General features: G+C 38.7%; 1 long non-coding RNA gene across 1 annotated transcript in view; it reads right to left on the reverse strand.

Annotated features, from left to right (window-relative positions):
* Positions 1-14,592, reverse strand: part of LOC134297497 (uncharacterized) — a 33,715-nt gene extending 19,123 nt beyond the window's left edge. Inside the window, exons 1-2 of the long non-coding RNA XR_010004257.1 lie at positions 14,404-14,592; positions 12,322-12,366 (exon numbers count right to left, since the gene is read on the reverse strand). This is a non-coding gene — a long non-coding RNA (uncharacterized LOC134297497). The remainder of the gene's footprint in view (positions 1-12,321; positions 12,367-14,403) is intronic.
* Positions 14,593-19,997: the final 5,405 nt, after the last annotated feature.

The raw sequence follows: 19,997 nt of genomic DNA on the forward strand, positions 1-19,997 counted from the left end.
TCGCTGTGCTTTTGGAGAGTAACCATTTTATATTTCTTTTCCGTTGCTCCCTCTAATATCTATCCTCCAGAATACCCCACTCCCTTATGACCCTGTTCGCTGTGGTTTTTATTTTTATGTCTTTCTCACCCCGAGTTTTAACTTAATGTTCATGTGGTCTGCCCTTGTTTTTATTGTCTCCTTGTTTTATTTTGTAATGGATATTATTTACTGTATTGCTTATTGTATTGTGTTGTGCTGTTCTTTTATATGCTGTTTACATTGTATTGTTTTGGGCATGGCCCCATGTAAGCCGCCCCGAGTCCCCGTTGGGGAGATGGTGGCGGGGTATAAATAAAGTTTTATTATTATTATTATTATTATTATTATTATTATTATTATTATTATGTGGTTTGAGTCTAATATTAGATCAAACAAACTGCATTTTCAAAGTTTGGATAATTGTGACAAGGTTACCTGTTCATTGGGAGCCACTGGGTTAATGCAGAAGGAAAAATGGCCAATATTAATCAAAAACATCTTGAAGGTGATTGGAAAATATGAATCTTTGTTAGCCAGTCAAGATAGTATAAAAAAGTTAAAATTGGTGTTAGTGCCACCTGCACAGTGTATAACGTGTTCTGTAACACTTTGGTGACTGGATGCATGGGATTTATTTTCATTGATTAATTTACAACCTATACCATATCTGTATTGTGATATTATTCAGCAATGTTCCCTAAGTTATCTCAAGCACTGGCATTATGCTGGGCAAATATGAATAAGTTTGTTTTAGCCTTTTGTTCTCCAATACTCACCAAAAATTTAGACTCTTTTGGGCAATTGTTTGTAGAACAAACAGGGTTTTTAAATGATTTGAATTTTGAAGGTTAGGTCCCAACTGCTAAATAATTTTCTGATTTGCTACTAGGCTACAAATAAAAGAAACAGAGATATCATGCTCCTAGGGAGGGGGGGGAGCAACTGATAAGGGGCAGGCTTGTAGTGACAATCTCTTTTTCAGTGAATTCTGCATGTGGTCTGTCTGACATCCAAAAATCTATTTAGATAGTTAATTTATAACACAGCTACCTAAATACAACTGACTTTAATGATTTATTTGTTGCATTGCGTAATCTATCCCTTCAGTGTCTAGACCTCTTTTTATATTTGGACATTTTCACTTTACAAGCATTAAAAGAGAATTTCTGTTTTATCATATGAAGAACATGCACTTGTTATCTAAAGTTTTTTTTATAACACTCTTGGCAAAAAACAGTTTTGTGTGGCCGTGTTCTAGCAGCATTTTCTCCTGATGTTTTGTCTGCATCTTTGACTGGCATCCATCTTCTGAAAATGCCAGCCATAGATACAGGCAAAATGCCAGGAGAAAGTGTTGCTAGAACATGGACATACAGTCCGGAAATCATGCAACATTCCAGTGATTCTGGCCGTGAAAGCTTTCGACAAGTTTTTGGATTTTTTTTTAAAAAAATATGTATTATAGCACAGAAATCATTCAGATTTGTTTTCTGTCAGTTTCTTTTGCTTTTGACCTATAGAATTAGCAAAGATTCTTCTGAAGCTAATCACTCTATAATGAGGAATTCCTCCTCATTGCAATAAACATCCACAATTATGAAAGAGTTGGTGAAACATGGATGCATTATTCATTAGGGTTTATACTCTAAATGCGTTGGGGTTTTTTGGCAAAGAAAACTGCATGGCTATCCTGTGAAGAAAAGGCTCAGAACTATACACTTATGAGAAATGCTTTGATTTTAAACATGAAAGCCTTGCCTTGCTAATTACACACACATTTACTCCGCCTTTTCATATGGTTTTTCTTTATACACCTGTTGAATTTTGTGTACACAAATACGTATGTCTATGTGAACTCTTACACACAAACAGGCTCTCACTCCACTGGTTTATTGAAATGTTTGTGTGCTGGGGTCCAGGTACAATGAGAATAGGCATCTCATGGTATAGCCACCTATTCCTTTCTATAAATGTTGAATAATTAGTGTTGTAGCTATAAAGCTAATAGATTCCTTGTCAATGACACCTTCAAGGTCTCTGCACTGCTTACTGCTTGACCTTGGTTTAAATACACACAGAATAGAAACCTTGAAACCAAGATGAACAAGATTCATTCTGACACAAACCAGATGCAGCCCAACAGAGAAACACACACACACACACACACACACACACTTCCTTTTCCTTACTTTTTTACTGATGTATAGACTAAATTGTGTTGCTCATTGCCAACTTTTGCTGCTGCAAGTATAGCTTGCAAAAGAATAAACTATTAAGAGCAATGTTTTATTTTTTGTAATAACTACACTTTGTATGTAGGAGAAAAACAAGATGCCTCAATTTTTGACTGTAGCTATTCAACAGAAAGTACAAATTTATACAAAACTTGAAAAAGGGTGTATGCAGCTGCAATAAAATCAAATGCTTGCCTCCCTGGTTCTCACTTATAAAGCATTAATCATTTTTTGTTATTGTTGAGACTTTATGACAACTTTGCAGGCCTATAACAGTCTATTCCAAACTTAATAACATGAATCCATTGGGATTTCTTGCCAGCTCATAGGACTGCAACCTAAAATGTAGGTAGAGATAAGTATGTTTCTTATATATATCTCTGGACTTCATCAGACAGAGCTGGGGAAAACGAGGGAAAGTGGGGAAAATGGCTTTTGGTGGAGTTTCATAGTGCTTCATGGGGTTCCAGCTTTAGAGAAGACAAATAATTTACTCATCCCATCACACAAGCTTGCCTCCTCTGGCTTCTAATTCAACCATCCACTTAATTTATCCTCCTATTTCAAGGACACCAGCACACTTTTTAAAACAGGCATCCTTTTTGAGACACTACTTTCCCTGGGGTTGTTTACCGTCAGGACCCTTCCACTGAAGCAGGGTTAAGGCACCTTTCTTAAGGCACCACTCTCTCTGAGGTCATTTGCCCTCAAGGCCCTTTTAATGAAGCAGAGTTAAGGCATCCTTTTAAAACACTTATTTCAGTGGGAGGCACATCACCTGAAGGAACATTAGCTATTGTTTAAATAAGATATAAATCACCATTCCTTCCTCAGTTCTAAAGATTATGGCTGAAGGAATTACATCATAATTATCTTTACAAGTGGACAATAGGGAATTCCCAACACACGTTACATTTCACATTTTTCACATTCCCTCCTTAGAATCACAGAATTGAAAGCACTCCTGACAGATGGTCATTTAGCCTTTATTTAAACATCTCCAAAGAAGGAGACTCTACCAGGCAGCATATTCCACTGTCACACAACTCTTACTATTGGGAAGTTTCTATTTTGGTTACTTTCTTCTCATTTGTATTTGTCAATATCCTTGAATTATAATGCCCAGAATTGAGCCAAGTGAGGTCTGACCAAGGCAGAATAGAGTGAGACAATGGCTTCCCTTGATCTAGACACTATACTCCTATTGATGCAGCCTAGAATCATATTTTTAGTTGCCACATCTCACTGTCAATTCAGCATTATTGAATCCTTTGAAATATTATTCTTAGTTAACATACCACTGGAAAGCAGCAGAGGAATGCATATCATTTGGCATGAAAATGCACAGCCCAAATCATTCTAAGTTAGGAATTGAAATAATATTGGAAGTGTTTGAAAAATGTCTTTCTCAAGTATCAAGAAACACAAATGAGAAGAATCCAGGAATGAAGAGAATCTTTGCAATTCAGGACGGTGCTGTTGTGCACCTTCAAGTAATTTCTGACCTATGGTGATATTATCACAGACTTGGTGGTGGTGGTGGTGGTGGTGGGGGTCTTCGGATAGGGTATGCCTTTGCCTTTCTCTGAGGCTTAGACAGTGTGACTTGCCCAAGATCACCCAGGGGGTTCCACGTTTGAGCAGTAATTCATACCCTGGTATCCAGAAGTGTAGTCCAATGCTCACACAATTATGCCATATTGGCTCATTATGAAGTAGACACTGTCCACAAAAGCTTATGCCATAACAAACTTTTGGCCTATTTCCAATCTCCCCTACTTGGGCAAGGTCATGGAACATGTGGTTGCCTCGCAACTCCAGAGATTCTTGGAAGACACTGATTTTCTAGATCTGGCACAGTCTAGCTTTAGGCCAGGACATGGTACCGAGACAGCCTTGGTTGCCTTAGTAGGTGATCTACGCCGGGAACTGGACAGGGGGAGTGTGTCCCTGCTGGTTCTGCTGGACCTCACAGTGGCATTCGATACCATTGACCATGGTATCCTTCTGGGACGCCTCGGGGGGGATGGGGCTTGGAGGTACTGTTTTGCAGTGGCTCCACTCATTCCTGGAGGGTCGGTCCCAGATGGTGTTATTGGGGGACACCTGCTCAGGCCTGCAACCATTGTCTTGTGGGGCCCCGCAGCGGTCAATACTATCCCCTATGTTATTTAATATCTACATGAAGCCGCTGGGAGAGATCATCAGGAGTTTCAGAGTACGGTGTCATCTGTACACAGATGATGTCAAACTCCGTCACTCCTTCCCACCTGTCACTAAGGAGGCTGTCCAGGTCCTGAACTGGTGCTTGACAGCTGTGTCGGACTGGATGAGTGCTAACAAAATGAAATTGAACCCAGACAAGACAGAGGCCCTCCTGGGCAGTCATAAGGTCGAACAGGGTATTGGGTTACAACCTGTGCTGGATGGGGTCACACCCCCCCCTGAAGGCACAGGTTCGCAGCTTGGGGGTGATCCTACACTCATTGCTGAGCATGGAACCCCAGGTTTCAGCGGTGGCTAGGGGAGCCTTCCAACAGTTAAAACCTGTGCGCCAGCTGCGCCTGTACCTTGGGAAGCTGGACCTGGTTACGGTGGTCCACACTCTTGTTACATCCCGTTTAGACAATTGCAACACACTCTACATGGGGCTGCACTGAAGACTGTTCAGTAGCTTCAACTAGTCCAATGGGAGGCAGCTAGGTTGATAACCGGAGCGGCGTACAGGGAGCGTACTACTCCTCTGTTACATCAGCTCCACTGGCTGCCAATTAGCTACCAAGCACAATTCAAAGTGCTGACTTTAGCCTATAAAGTTCTAAACGGTTCTGGCCCAGCTTACTTGTCTGAACGTGTCTCCCGCTATGACCCACCATGTAGTTTAAGATCCTCAGGGGAGGCCCTGCTTTTGGTCCCACCAGCCTCACAGGTACGGCTGGTGGGAACGAGAGACAGAGCCTTTTCAGTGGTGGCCCCCTGCCTATAGAACGCCCTCTTAAGTGAAGTCAGGCAGGCTCCCTCTCTCCTATCCTTCCATGAAAGAGTTAAGACTTGTCTGTGGGACCAGGCTTTCAGACAATAGATGCAGCATCAACTACAACATATGTTCTAGGATATAAGTGACAGACCCGGTTTTGAACTCGAAATGCACCTAAATGTATATTTATATGTGTGTTTATGAATGTTTTAATGTAATCAAATTTTTAAATTGAATTGAAATGTTATTGTAACTGTTTATATATGTGTTTTATATTGTAAGCCACCCTGAGTCCCCATATTTGATGAGAAGGGCGGGGTATAAATGTTGTAAATAAATAAATAAATAAATATTTGAACATGGGGATTTCATGTTCAAAATGGAAAGTTTGACTATTATTTATTTATTTATTTCGTGTCAAAAGCATTGTACAACAAATACATTTCAAATAATGGAAATAAAAAAGAAAAGAAATCACAAGCAACTAAATAGTTTTGGACCAAAAGCGGGCAACAGCAACCGCATTGTCTGTAGCTTTAAACAACTCCTCCTCCGTGCATGAGGCAGGGCATTGTGGGCAAGCATACATATGCTGAGTTGTTTGTTCAGCTCCACAGTCACACAAGGTGGAGGATTCCTCCAGGTAGTGCCACCTTGCCAGGTTGTCTTTTGATCTGCCCACTCCACTTCTGAGTCTGTTCAGGGACTTCCAAGTTGCCCATTCTTGGTTTGCCCCTGGAGGAAGACCCTCTTGGGGGGCCATCCAGTTAGAATTGCCAGGTTTAGCTGCCCAGAGAGACACCCTTGCTGTTGCTGGAGGAACATCAAGAGGAGTGGTGGTTCTCATGAAGCCCTTCCTTGATTTGAGTCTGGTGGGAGGAGGGTGATAGCCATGCAGTGGGTGGCTTTCACAATGTTCGACCTTTTCTCTCTCACTGTTAGCAGCAACTTCCCGTCGCACGTCAGGAGGGGCAATGCCAGCTAACTTGTATTATAACTATTATAAAATCTACATTTCCAACATATTATTCAATTTCCTCCTGAAGAAAGACATGATTGAGAAACCTTTAGAATTGTACAGTGTGTCCCCACTACTTCACGGTACGCTTATTGCGGACTTGCTGTTTCTCAGGGAAAAAAAATGTATTTATTTACCCACCCCATTGCTGCTTCTAATAGTTACATAAGTGGCCTTTCTCCCCCTTGCAAGCCCTGGGGAGAATGAATTCTTTCCTACCAGTGCCGGTGGGCTTCTTGCTTCATGCCTGCCATGTTGCTCTGATTGCCTCTGTCACGTTTTACATGTAGAGTAAGATTAACAAATGTGGTATTTGAAACGAAGGACAATGTCCTGTATCAAAGTAGGCACTGTTGGACTTTGTTTCCTGGGAAAGTTTTTATGCTTTACTGGGAAATGGAATTCAATAGTTCTAAAACCAAGATTTGAAAATCTAAAATCAAGAATTGGAAGTGCTCTACTTTGCTTGATTGTGCCATGTTTACCTTATTTTAAAATAAGAACTAATTATTTACTCAGAAGGAGATTTACTTTTAAACTTTCAGCTTACAGAGATATATATATATATATATATATATATATATATATATATATATGAGAGAGAGAGAGAGAGCGCGCGCCCAGGACAGAAAAAAATGTGTAAAGATTATTTCATTATTACTGAGATAATTAACATGCTATGAGTACCCTTCTGTTGAAAACATTGAGATTTGGAGTATTTAAATATATTTAAAATGTTCAGCATCTAAAAGTAAAATTTAAAAAAGGCTAAAAATTATTTTATTTTCACTGAAATTGTTGCTTTCTAATAGCTATCTGCTGTACCTTAGAAAGTCAGGAAATGCCTCAGATAATATATCTGTAAGCCGCCTTGAGTTCCTTTGGGTGAAAAAGGTGGGATAGAAATAAATAAATAAATAAATAAATGGTCACCCAGACAGGTATGGGAGTGGTTTATCCAATCATATAATGTTTATATATCAATGCATGTTGTGAGCTGATCTTTGGAATGGACTTGTTCTGCACAAAAATTGTACATTGATTTGTGGGGAGGGAATTTTGCATAAAATATACCTTAACTGCAAATAGTCTGAAAAAATTGAAATTTTTCAAAGATTGAGTTGCAGGAGGAAGAAAACTGCTAAAATTACTAATTGCTTTTTAATGAACTGAATTAGCATAAGTTACATCCCTATTCTATAGACCTCATCACAAAGGTCCATGGATTTGCCACACATCATGGCAAACTCATGGGTTCCTTGTGGTGGATGTGGAGAAGTCATTGCTCCAAGCCTTACATCGTTCAACTTGCTTTTCCCTTGATCCCATGGGGAGAAGCATCACTTCCTGTCTTCCCCCCATTGCTGGTAAGGTTCTCCTTTTTCTAGATGGAGCCCGACTGGAAGTACATGTGTATCACGTAATGGGCTCCATCCTGAAAGGGGAGAACAAGCCGCATAGAATGGGCCAAATAGCCTGCCTGATGAGGTCATTAGCTGAGGTCTTAAAACTGGCTACTAGTTCATAGTCTGGTTACCATTGTCATATCATATAAATTATTTACTTAGCACCTTCTGTAGTTGAAGGTACAGGATATGGCAACAAGGAAGGTCAGTTAATTAGCCACCAGACTTTGGCAATCTCAGAGTAAGGAATGCCTTTGGTTTAGTGTCAGCCATGAAATAAACAGGCATTTGCAGCTAAAGTCTCAGTTATAGCAGAAATCCATTTTAATCTGTTTTTCTATAAAAACCACTCACTCTAGGCAGTGCCTTTTCAAACAATTGCATTGTTCTTTCTTCCTTCAGCCTTGTGACTCATAATGTACCTTAGTCATTTTTAACCTTCAGAACTGCACTTTGCATCTTTTCTGATGGCTTAACACAGAGAACTCAGAGAGGCAACTGATAATTTTATTCAGTACAAATAATGAACTAAAATCTTAAGATTATTTAATTCTTTTTTTTCTCTTTAGTTACAGAAAAAGGCCTGAACAATGTTGGTAACTGGGGAGGGGGGGAACCCTCATGGCACCGGGTTGGGAGTAAAATCATTGTTCTTACCACCACCACCACCACCATCACCATAACCATCACCATCATCTGTCCTTGATCACTTGCTGATGTTCTTATGCATTTTTCTTGCTTTGGTAAATAAGGCTACACAACAATAAACTTTTATCTGGAGCTCATGACAGATTTCTTGTTTATCAACTGATTCATTGCTTGGTGTATGTGTGAAAGCTTAATTCAGGAATGAGGCTCATCACAGTTATCTCTGATCAAAATGAAGGGGGAAAAGGAATCTTTGGACTCTGTCCCCTTCCAGAATGACTAAAATTGCTGGAGCTGATAAAAGTGATCCTCTGTTCAATTATACAAATAAATAGCCATCAAGAGCATGCTATTTACAAATCCTGAGTTCTTGCCAATGCAGGATTTTTACAACTCTGTTTCCCCATGTAGGATAGAAAAATCCTGACACAATAACTTATTTCTGTTTACAAATCACATCAGCATTCAGATGCCTGCTTATAAAAAAGAAGGGCAAACATAATATAGATACACACACACACACAAACAAACTATAAGCCAAGATGATCCATTTTTGGGATGGCACAACCTGGATACCATCAATTTGGCACCAAACAGTACACTGCATGCTACCAGTACTATAACATCTTAGCAATATGTATATTACACTTGAAATTATAGAACTCACGCAAAGTCTTTATCCCTAACACTGTAGAAGGTCTACTCATAATATTCACTAACATTCTAATCAAGGACCCACTGAAATATTGAATTTTACCACATTTTTTAAAAAAGGAAACACAAAGTGGAAGTGTTCCTAATGATGTTACTAGAATTTAATTGTACAACTGTGAAACTAAAGAAATGCCTCCCTGTTTCTATGCTATTTCCCCCAACTTTCCAAAAATGTCATTAAATTATTTTTTTAAATTTTTTGAATTCATGCCCAAAAGTAAATAAAATAAGCGGGTTTAAATATTCAGTCTAACCCTCCTAAAAAGCAGAGGGAAGAAAACCAGATCTATCATGTTTCTTATTTGGTATAAATGGCAATAAGCACAAGCTTGGCTGTTCTCTTGAGAGTCATGACCCCATTGGATCAATAAGGCTGCAAATAGGGTAAAGAAATTGGAGAAAATATCAACAAAAGGAATGCTGGTCTACTGAGAAAGAAAGTGGGATATAGCAGCTTGAACAGCCCAGTTGCTTTCTGACTATAACAAATGGATCGTACAGCTTTGTGTCATGGTATTTAACATTCAAAACAGACAACAAAATTGTATATTTTTCCAAATATTATCAAGTCTTCTATGAATATGTGTGATGGAAGAACAAATGTCACCAGAGTACAAATGTAATCATGAAGGTCTGACCAGGCAGGATTTCCAGTCCACATATGGGCATAGGTCACCTACACAACTAGATTTCCAGGACGCAGATTATTTTACTTCTGAATAATCACAGTGTTTCTCAGAAAAAAAAAATAGAAAAACGCAAAGTAAGGAAGTCAGCCAGAGATGCAATCACCAAAATGAATTATCACCCAATGACCACAAAACACATTTTCTTGCCACTATCATCATTGATGGCCATGCAGAAATTCAAAGAGAGAAAGAGAGCACAAAAAAACAAGGCAAAACAAAAACCAGAAAAAAACCTTTAATAGAGCAGCATGATGAAAAATAAGGGAGGAAATGGTGATAAAAACAGTAAGAAATTAACTGAAATGCCTGTTAACTAAAAATAATTGAGACTTAGTAGTTTGCTCTTAGCAAAACAAAAAGCAAAATCTGCTGTGTCCTAAATATTCTAAAGCAGTAGTTCCCAACCTTTTTGACTCATGGAACCCTTTTTAGAATCCATTTCTCTGGTAGAGCCCCTTAGGCCTATCCTATGTCCTACAAGTTAATGGTGTCTAGGAGTAGTGTTACAGGGGGAGGAAGGGGGAATAGACAGGAAGGTAATGTAAAGTAAAGAGACATAGAAACAATTGCACAATGTCCATGCAATGAAATTGGATTTTAAAAACTTTGAAATTTACCATAATATCTCAATGTATTCTCAGCTATCACCAATACACACAATATTGTCAACTTGGCCAAAATAATTCTTCAGAAGTTCAATAATCAAACCATTTGCATTACAAACAACAGAACTAGAGTACACTGTAGTGAACAGTAGGTCTAAATAAAGACATAACAATGTATAAACTTTTAATGAGACACCTGTGATTGTGCTTTTTGCACAGTTTCTTTATTTTAAGTTCAATTGATGATAATTGCAGGTGAATGTCTGGTATTACATTTAAGTGGTTTCTGTATTCTGTTTTGGTACCTTTGTAGGTGGAGAATCCCACTTCACAGGGATATGTAGTTGAGAAAGGCAGCAATACTAACTTTACTTTGCATTTGAATTAATCTTGTAAACGCAACCAAGACTTTGATTTTGAAACACAATTTTTAGTTTGTGAGAGATGTCAAGCCTATGAGGGCCTTGTATTCTACTAAGTTTAAACTGGATTTTTTTTTGGTTCACCTTGAACACATTCAGTACTCATTTAAAGTCATCAAGCACCTTCTCTTGAGCTGTCAGAAAATAATGTTCAAACAAGCCTTTCAAAGCTTTGAGATGCACCTGAATATTTTTCTGTATTTTTTTCTTGAATATTGATATTATTTTCATTCAAGAAGGATTTTATAAGAGGGAAGCAATCACTATCTTCCTTTTCCACACACTCCTAGCAACACATAAGTTTCTTCTTAAAAGAAGACACTCTGGCGTTTGCATCAAAAACTGTGGCAGTTTTTCCTTTCAATGATAGATTCGTTTTGTTCATTATTTTCATCTTTTAAAAATGTAAGCCAACCATTTAGCAATTGATAACAGGTGCAATCGCTGTTCTAGTACATGGGTTCTTAACCAGGGCTCCATGAAGTTGAATGGAAACAAATCAGTTTATTATCTTTATTTTCTCTGTACTCTAATTGAAATCTAACATTTTCTTTACTTATGAATGTATGCAATAAATTAAAGTAGTATTCAATTCATATCTCATTACAGTTGCTACATACTATGACAAATCATTTATGCTCTTCCATGCTTTGAAATTATCGTAGATGTTAGACCCAATTCCAAATTCCATGTGTACAAATTAAAATTTATTTAAAGTCATGCCAATGTTGAGTGTCACAAAACTATCTGCTACATTCTGAGAAGGAGTCTGTGGTTTTCACCTGGTTGGCAAAGGGTCCATGGAACAAAAATGGTTAAGAATAGCTGTTTTAGCAGCAGTGCTTCCCATTCCAGCGCATTTGTCAAAAGAGGAATCTTTGAAAGAGCTATAGATCTACCAAGTGTGAGCAGCAAGAGGGGAAATAAGGCCGGGCTGGTTAGCAGCCACCTGCAACAAATCACTCTGACCAAGAGGTCATGAGTTCGAGGCCAGCCCGTGCCTGCGTTTGTCTCTGTCTCTGTTCTATGTTATGGCATTGAATGTTTGCCTTATGTGTGTGCAATGTGATCTGCCCTGCGTCCCCTTTGGGGTGAGAAGGGCAGACTATAAATACTGTAAATAAATAAACAAACAAATAAATAAATAAATAAAATAAGACATTATACCTTTGGAATCACTTGGGAACCATTTAGTTTTTATATTACTCAAATCAATACTGTTGGAGGGTGCTTTAATTGTGCTTTTCCTGCATGACAAAGGGTTGGACTGGATAGCTCTTGTGGTCTCTTTCAAATCTATGATCCTATTATTCTATGAAGAGGGGACTTATGCCTTTTTTGAATCAAGAACATTTTTGGAAAAACGATTATAGAAAATTGAGATTATTATACTAACAACATGTCACTATTGAAAGACATTATCTATGTTGATTAATAAGCAATAGATTTATGAGTTGATAACTCGGAGAGAGGAAGCAGGAAGGGAGGGATAGATGGAAAAATGTATCTTAAACTACAGCCCTTTTTTAGGTTGAAAGAAAACAGTTGTATGTATAATGAAAATAACTAGTATTGTTATTGCTTTACCTTATATGTGCTAAAATATTTTTAAAAAAGGGTCTTCGTATACACCTGTAAGGAAACACAGAAAGTATTTAAAACCTTTTAAGCCATGGCCCCTCTGTATCACAATCTGCCAAGTTTACATTAATATTAAATATCTTTTTGTCATAACTTTTGACATTTTAATCTCTATATTCATGAAATAGACAGTTCATTTTTTTAAAAAGAAATGAATACTAGCAATAGAAATATGAACACAGATGGCTATCTTGTACAGTCCTACACAGCTACAACTCATCCCTTTACCAAAAGAAAGCAGTAAATGAGGAGTTTTTATTTCATTTTCCTTCAGATATTAGTGCTTGCCCGCACTTTCAAGGACTTAGGTGCATTCAGACAGCCAGTTTGACATTGTAAGTGACATAGTGAAGCAACCCTGAGCTCAAGGCTAAAAATAAAAATGTTGTTTCATCTGACATTCATTAAGATGTTAATTAACTAATCTAGTCCATTAAACAAAGACCAGATCACATTTTACTCAAGGCTTCACCTTGAGCAAGAAACTCGCATCAAAAAGAACTTACTTGTATTAAATCAAAATGGAAACTGTTAAAGGAGCAATTTTATAGGCATTTAGTCTTCTCTGACTGGAAAAAAAATGAAGTAGGTTATTTGGATCAGGAATGGACTATTCTGCAGAAAATACCTTTAAAGCATCTGCAAATAACCAAATGAAAATATTCCCTCAGCATAGTTGTAATGCAAGACAATGCAAAATAGAATGTGAAGCAAATTAAAACAAGGTTATTCATGTACACTGAGAAAGATATGGAACTATATAGATCACAAACCTTTTTTGTAATTTTGTGAATGTAAGATATATTAAGAAATATCCTTGTAATGTCAACATTATATAATGATATGCCATGCAACATTGGATTTAGAGAGGTTAGAGAGTGATGAAGCTGTGAAACATGATGTTAAGAGGGATCTTGGTGTGAAGAAAATAGACAGCTAAGATCCTATATTGTTGTAGTTACATTTTACGATGCCATCCTCTAAATATATGCCTTTTCAACCTGGCAGTGTCTCAAATAAAGTGTTTCCAAGGCAATGCAGACCAGGGTGCACATGAGGAGAATTTAGTGTCTTAGCACGCTGCCAGGGTGCTTCCTCCTCAGACTCCACCAGATGCTATCACATGATGTACGGCAACTTCTGGTGGGGCTCCATGGAGGAAGCATCCTATAAGTGTGGTAGGATGTTTCCCTTGGAACACAGAAGTCTTCCCATGTTCTGGGCCAGTTCAGGGGGAAGCTGTGTTGTGACACTTCCCCATTAGGGATGAGGAAGAATCACTGTGGGAGAAGTGGGGCGTGGGGCACTGGTATTGCCCCACTGTGCCACTGATTCAACACAGAGGATGGCAAATCAACCCACTGGACCTCATCCATGTGATGAGGTCCTAGGACTTGGAGAAATTGATTCAAATTGAAGGAAAAGAGATTCCACCTAAACACTTGGAAGAACTTCCTAACAGTTAGAGCTGTTTGTCAGTGGAACATACTGGCTCAGAGTGCAGTAGTGTCTTTGTTTCTGGAGTTTTTAAAGCTGAGGCTTGATTGCTATCTTTCAGGGTGCTTTGGTTTTGCGTCCTGCATAGTAGCAGATTGGACTGTAAGGTCCTTGTGGTCTTTTCCAACTCTATGATTCTATGATTCCTGAGCCTTTATTTTCTGCACATAATCAGTGCTCTAGTGACACAGTTTTGAAAGAACAGATAAAGAAGCACTTCTTAAGTATTCCAAATGGCAAAATGTAGAATGAATAATTGAATTGCATTCTGTTGTCAATGAGATGATTTTCTGTGAGCATTTTTTTGGTGGGGGATATTTAATGGCAAAATCAGGCTTGGTATTCCATTCTGTAATCATGATGTTGTAAGCCTGATTCCAATTCAGATAGAAGATTGCAATGATCAGCGCCTACCTTTGAAACCTTGCAGTTCCTTCCAACAAAGATACAGGCAGTTATCACAGGATCCTAACAGAGTCCCATGGATGTTTCTCCAGCTATGTGTCCAATAGAGGATTTATCGTTACTCACCACCATGCTCTCCAGTCCCTTGGAAATGGCTGTGAGATTTCAATGGCAAGATGGGTGCATCTCCCAGTGCAGAATTTCAGTCCAGGTCATTGTGGTTAGTCTATTTCGCCTGCTAGGTTAAATTTAATTGTAATTTGATGACTTGGGTTCAATCATTTTAAATGTTTGCCTGTCATTTTACAATTTTACAATTTGTTGTAATAAAAAATATTGAGAATAAGCCTCAGACAAAGAAAAGTAGCAGTAATCTGACAACAAGTTGAACATGGGCCAACAGTGTGAAGCAGCAGCAGCAGCAGCAAAAAAACCCCAAAAAACCCCCCCAAAAAAACCAAAACCAACCCCCCCCCAAAAAAAACCAAAACCCAAAAACCCAAATGGGATTTTAGGCTGCATCAGAAGGGGCATAGTGTCTAGATCAGGGGTCCCCAACCTTTTTAAACAGGGGGCCAGTTCACGGTTCTTCAGACCGTTGGAGGGCCGGACTATAGTTTTTTAAAAAAACTATGAGCAAATTCCTATGCACACTGCACATACCTTATTTTGAAGTGAAAAAACAAAATGGGAACAAATACAGCCTCAACGTTAATCATAACCACAATCATAATAAAAATAATAAAGAGGGTTGGACCATTTAGTTCAACCCCTTGGGCCATTTAGTTCAACCCACTTCTGCCTTTGTGCACCAAAAGCACTAGCAAAGCATCCTTTAATAATTATTAATTAAATAATAATTTAAATATCATTATAAACAAACAAAGCTTTGGAAGATGTGCACCAGGCAAAGGAGGAAGTGGGAAAGGCATGTGCCTCCCTTGCACCACACACACCTTCTTCAACGGAGGAGGGAGCCGCTGCCACGAGGGCCAGATAAATGGCTTCAATGGGCCGCATGTGGCCCCTGGGCCTTAGTTTGGGGACCCCTGGTCTAGATCAAGGGAAGTCATGGTGCCCCTCTATTCTGTTTTGGTCACAACTCACCTGGAATACTGCATCCAGTTCTGGGCACCACAATTTAAGAGAGATATTGACAAGCTGGAACATGTCCAGAGAAGGGTGATTAAAATGATTCAAGATCTGGAGATCATGCCCTATGAGGAGTTGATTAAAAAGCTGGGGATGTTTAGCCTGCAGAAAAGAAGGTTGAGAGGAGACATGATAACCACGTTTAAATATTTGAAAGGCTATCATAAGGAAGAGAGAGCAGGCTTGCTTTTTGCTGCCCAGGGGACTAGGACTTGGAACAATGGGTTCAGATTACAGGAAAGAAGATTCCACCTGAACATTAGGAAGACCATCCTATGAGAGCTGTTTAAAAGTGTAACTCTAAGCCTAGGAGTGGGGTGGAAGCTCCTTCCTTGGAGGCTTTTAAACAGAGGCTGGATGGCCATCTGTAAGGGGTACTTTGAATGTGCTTTTCCTGCATGGCATGGGGTTGGACTGGATGGCCCATGTGGTCTCTTCTAACTCTATGATTCTATGACACATGTTCATCACATGTCATAGAGAATGTTGTTCTCTCCAGGAATCTTCTAAAATCCTTCCTTGAATATTTGGCTCTCATAAAATAAACTATGATTCCAGTACTTTTATTTACAGACTTGCATGTAGGCAGCATTTTGTTTAGTAGCCCAGCAAGATATAAACTTGTTCCCAACTTCCACTGTCCTGGCCATTGCATACAGGAAACTGGAATAACTTAAAAGTACATGTCACTTACACTTTAATTTATCAATAAAAAATTAATTAATTAATTGAGAGTATATGGACATATTACACTGGATTTAGCCTTGTTATCTCTTTTCCCTTTCTTCTTTTTTCGACTCCAAATATCTGGCAATAGCTATATATCATTTACCACAAATAATCATATATTTAGAATATAATTCTTTATATGCTAACCTGAGAGTAAGCCACATTGAACTTCCCATCATTTTGTATGGTGTCACACTGGGATGATGATGGGCATTCTTGTATTTATTTAATTTGTTTAAAATATTTGTACAATAATTGATATTGTAAATCTTGTATGTCTTGACCTGTTCATCCATATCAATCTATCAACCTCCTATATGGTGGCAGCGGAAAAGGTACTTAAACAGATTATATCTATCTATCTATCTATCTATCTATCTATCTATCTATCTATCTATCTATCTATCTATCTATCTCACATGGCTGCCATTTAGTAATATGGGGCATGAATCACAATTGCTAAAAATCACTGCTCCAGATCCTATTAAGTGTTCCAATACATCTTCTTCAGTTATTAAACTTTTTTTGCGGGGGGAGGGGGGTCTTTTTGAATGATTTTAATATTATTTTGTTTAAATGTCCTTGAATCTGACATTGTTTTTTCAAAGAAGCCATGAAATTTTCCAGTCTCAAAGACTTAAGCTGAAAGTCCATTGTCAAATACTGCAATCCTTTTATTTTCCCATATCATACTCCTCTACTTCTTAGAATGTCTGATCCTTAAGCCAACAAGGTTATCAGACTTATATCCCTACTGTCTTGTTTTGACTGGCCAGTGCACTATTTTGCTCAAGGAGCAGAACAGAAGGGAGTAAAACTAAAGTGAGAATGATGGGGAGGTGGGGATGGGGAAATGAGGGTCATGGAAACTGTCAAGGCCTTCATTGTGGTGATGGCCAGGCTGAAGACATTACCTATAGTCAGTATCAATCAGTCCAACTTGTGGGGTGACAAGCTCTGAATAACAACATGAGAATTTAAGACTGGAGAACTGGTTTATCGAATGTGGGAGAAATAAAATGCAAGTAACAAAAAACAGTATGCCAGGTAATACTGCTCTAAATGAAAGTGAATATATAGAAAGAGTTATGATTTATATTAAAAATGCATGATTTGTGCTTTAAATAGGCATTTAAAATTGTCACTCTCGCACAGAAAGAAAAACACTTCCATGTACTAGGAGTACTGCCCAGTTCTATACTAACTGGGACTGCCTTCCAGCTGGAAGCCAATGTCCTCACTGTGGAAGAATATGTGGGTCAAGAATAAGGCTCTACAGTCACCTACGTATCCACTGCCGAGACACTACACTTGAAAGTCCATCATACTCAGACGAGGGATCTGTTTCTGTTCTGGCATGCCAGCAGTAAAGTGATGTGGGGTGGCAGGATTCTTCTCCTCTCCCCTTCACTATTCCAAAGCTGTTCATTTTTCTTTTCTTATATATTTTATGTTATATTTACCCCTTTGTCTGGAATTTTACATTTTCTGTAAAATAAAAGAATATGGAACAGTGGTGGTGTCGGAAGGTGTGGTTATGAGGGTATGCAGAAATATGATTGCAGGATCACGAATTGTTGAAGCAGTGCAATGTGCTATGGTCTGCAGGCTATCTGGTCCAGCTCAGCTTATCTTTAAGGCACCAGTTTATCTGGCCTGGCTCTGCTATTGTGAAGGCAAGCCTTCAGCAGAAGCGGACATTCTCCAGTACAGTATTTGGAGCAAGTTCGGAAGAGATTAATCTGACCTCCTCTTGGAGGACAGCATTGGGCTTGAAAGAGATTGGCTCTTGGTAGTAAAGAACAATGGCATTCTAGCTTTGGCTCCTAACTCTGTCACCTTTTGGTTTGGCTTCAAGGTTTCTTAGCATTTCTGACTTGCGGCTTCATTGTATCCTTCTTTTGGCCACTGTCTCTGCTGCCCCTTGATTTGTCTCGAAGAACTCCTAATATTATTGTCAAAGGTTTTCACGGTCAGAATTGCTGGGCTGTTGCATGGTTTCTGGGCTGTATGAACATGCTCTATCAGCATTTTCTCCTGACATTTCGCCTGCATCTGTGGCTGGTATCACAATGCCCCCAACTCCTAATATTCCTGACTTCTTGACTCTCACCTTGGTTCCTGTAATCCTGTTTTGGCCCGTTTGTATCTTGAATCCTTGGCTCTGACTTCTGGACTGATTTCTTGGCGTATTATATTTGGCCCCCGATTCCCGTTTGTGGTTTTGGACTGTGACCTTGACTTCAGTTACAAGAAACCCTGATGTTTGAGGTTGACTAACAATCCTCAAAGTTTGTCTTTTGAAGTCTGACTCCTATTTGTTTAAAGTATTCCTGGCTTTTGAATGCAGGCTATTCAGCTCATCCCACTCTGGTTGAGGTTTGCATTTATGTTTTTTTAGTGGAATTTTAAAGGACTTAATAATTGAGCTTTCCTGTTACTGAATCCTTGAATTTGGTTGGCCCTTAATTTGTGTAAACTTTATGCCATGCTAGACAGGACCTTGGCAAAACATGACAAATGCCATGATTGAAGAGAGGTGCAGTATTGAAGGTGCTCAACTCAGTGTGTATCCACTATTAATGATAGTATGACTGCTATGGCTTCATGTGATACATTCCTTGTGCAAAAGGGTCCTCAGTCCTCCTGCTATTACACTCAACCACTGTGGAGAGAGCAGCTGTCATAATATTGTCACCATCACTTGCCCTGAACAGGCCAGCTTTTATTGTGCTTGACACAAGGAAAACGGTTGATTGATACATATGTATAGCCATATACATAGTAACCATCAATTCATTTTCACAGAGTGCTCCTAAATCCTCGACATTTCACAAATGAAACTGGACCTGCTCTTGTAAACATTTCTATTATTATTTGAAGCCTTGCTGCCCATGCCTTAGCTCCTTGCTTCCAGGTTGCTGAATGTTCCACTTCATCTGTGGTGCCCACTTACTTTGCAGTTGCCTTGTTGCACATAAAGGTGGTGAAGGATGAATTTGAAGGGGTTTTCTTTCTTGAGATTCTGCTGGAAAAGTGCAATTATCCTACACTCATATTATCAAAATGAGCCTCAAGTGGAAGGCTGGGCACTGTAAGGCCTCTTCAGATTGATGATTTCCATTAGAGCTCCTGCACTTCTTTGCAAACTCAGAAAAGTAACATCTAAAGACCAGTGTTAGGAGACTGAAAACAGGCTGTACCTATGTAGCAATGAGCAGATTTCTAAAAAAAAGGGATAATTAAAAAACAAAACTATGGACAAGGTAAGGGAAATGTACTGTTGGAGATAGGGATATGAAATTAGCAATTGTCTTTGATAAGATATCTGAGCATATGGCCTTTCCCATTCACATCTCATTTTTCCTTCTAATTAACCCAGTAATGTAGTATAGGGCATTTTTTTTCTAAGCCTCTGAAAAAAACATATATGAAGTTCAAAAATCTTATTTTTCTCTTGCATTTCCAAAAACAAGAATGTCTAATCCTGGATACCACAAAGTCAGATCTCCAGTTTAGGTTTGTAGTGTGTGAGGTTTATGTTCTGAATTCTAGCTAATCAGCCATGCCTTTCCCCAGGGACCCCCCATTTAGGTTCTGCTCCCATTTTCTTTATTTTTAATTCATATTTTAAGTCTTTGTAGGACTGTACATATTTTAATTAATATTTTATGTCTGTAGGACTGTACATATGTTAAAAATACAGACAGAAATGTACAGCTTTCACAGTGCAAAAAATCTGGTTTTGTGAAATTGTGAACTCTTGGAGTTCTGGAAAAAAATCATGGGGTATGAACAAAGAGAGGGAATGCTTGAGTTGGGAGGAGATAAATCCCAGC

Source organism: Anolis carolinensis, chromosome 3 (assembly GCF_035594765.1).
Source record: "Anolis carolinensis isolate JA03-04 chromosome 3, rAnoCar3.1.pri, whole genome shotgun sequence".
In the NCBI taxonomy this organism is placed as follows: domain Eukaryota; kingdom Metazoa; phylum Chordata; class Lepidosauria; order Squamata; family Dactyloidae; genus Anolis; species Anolis carolinensis.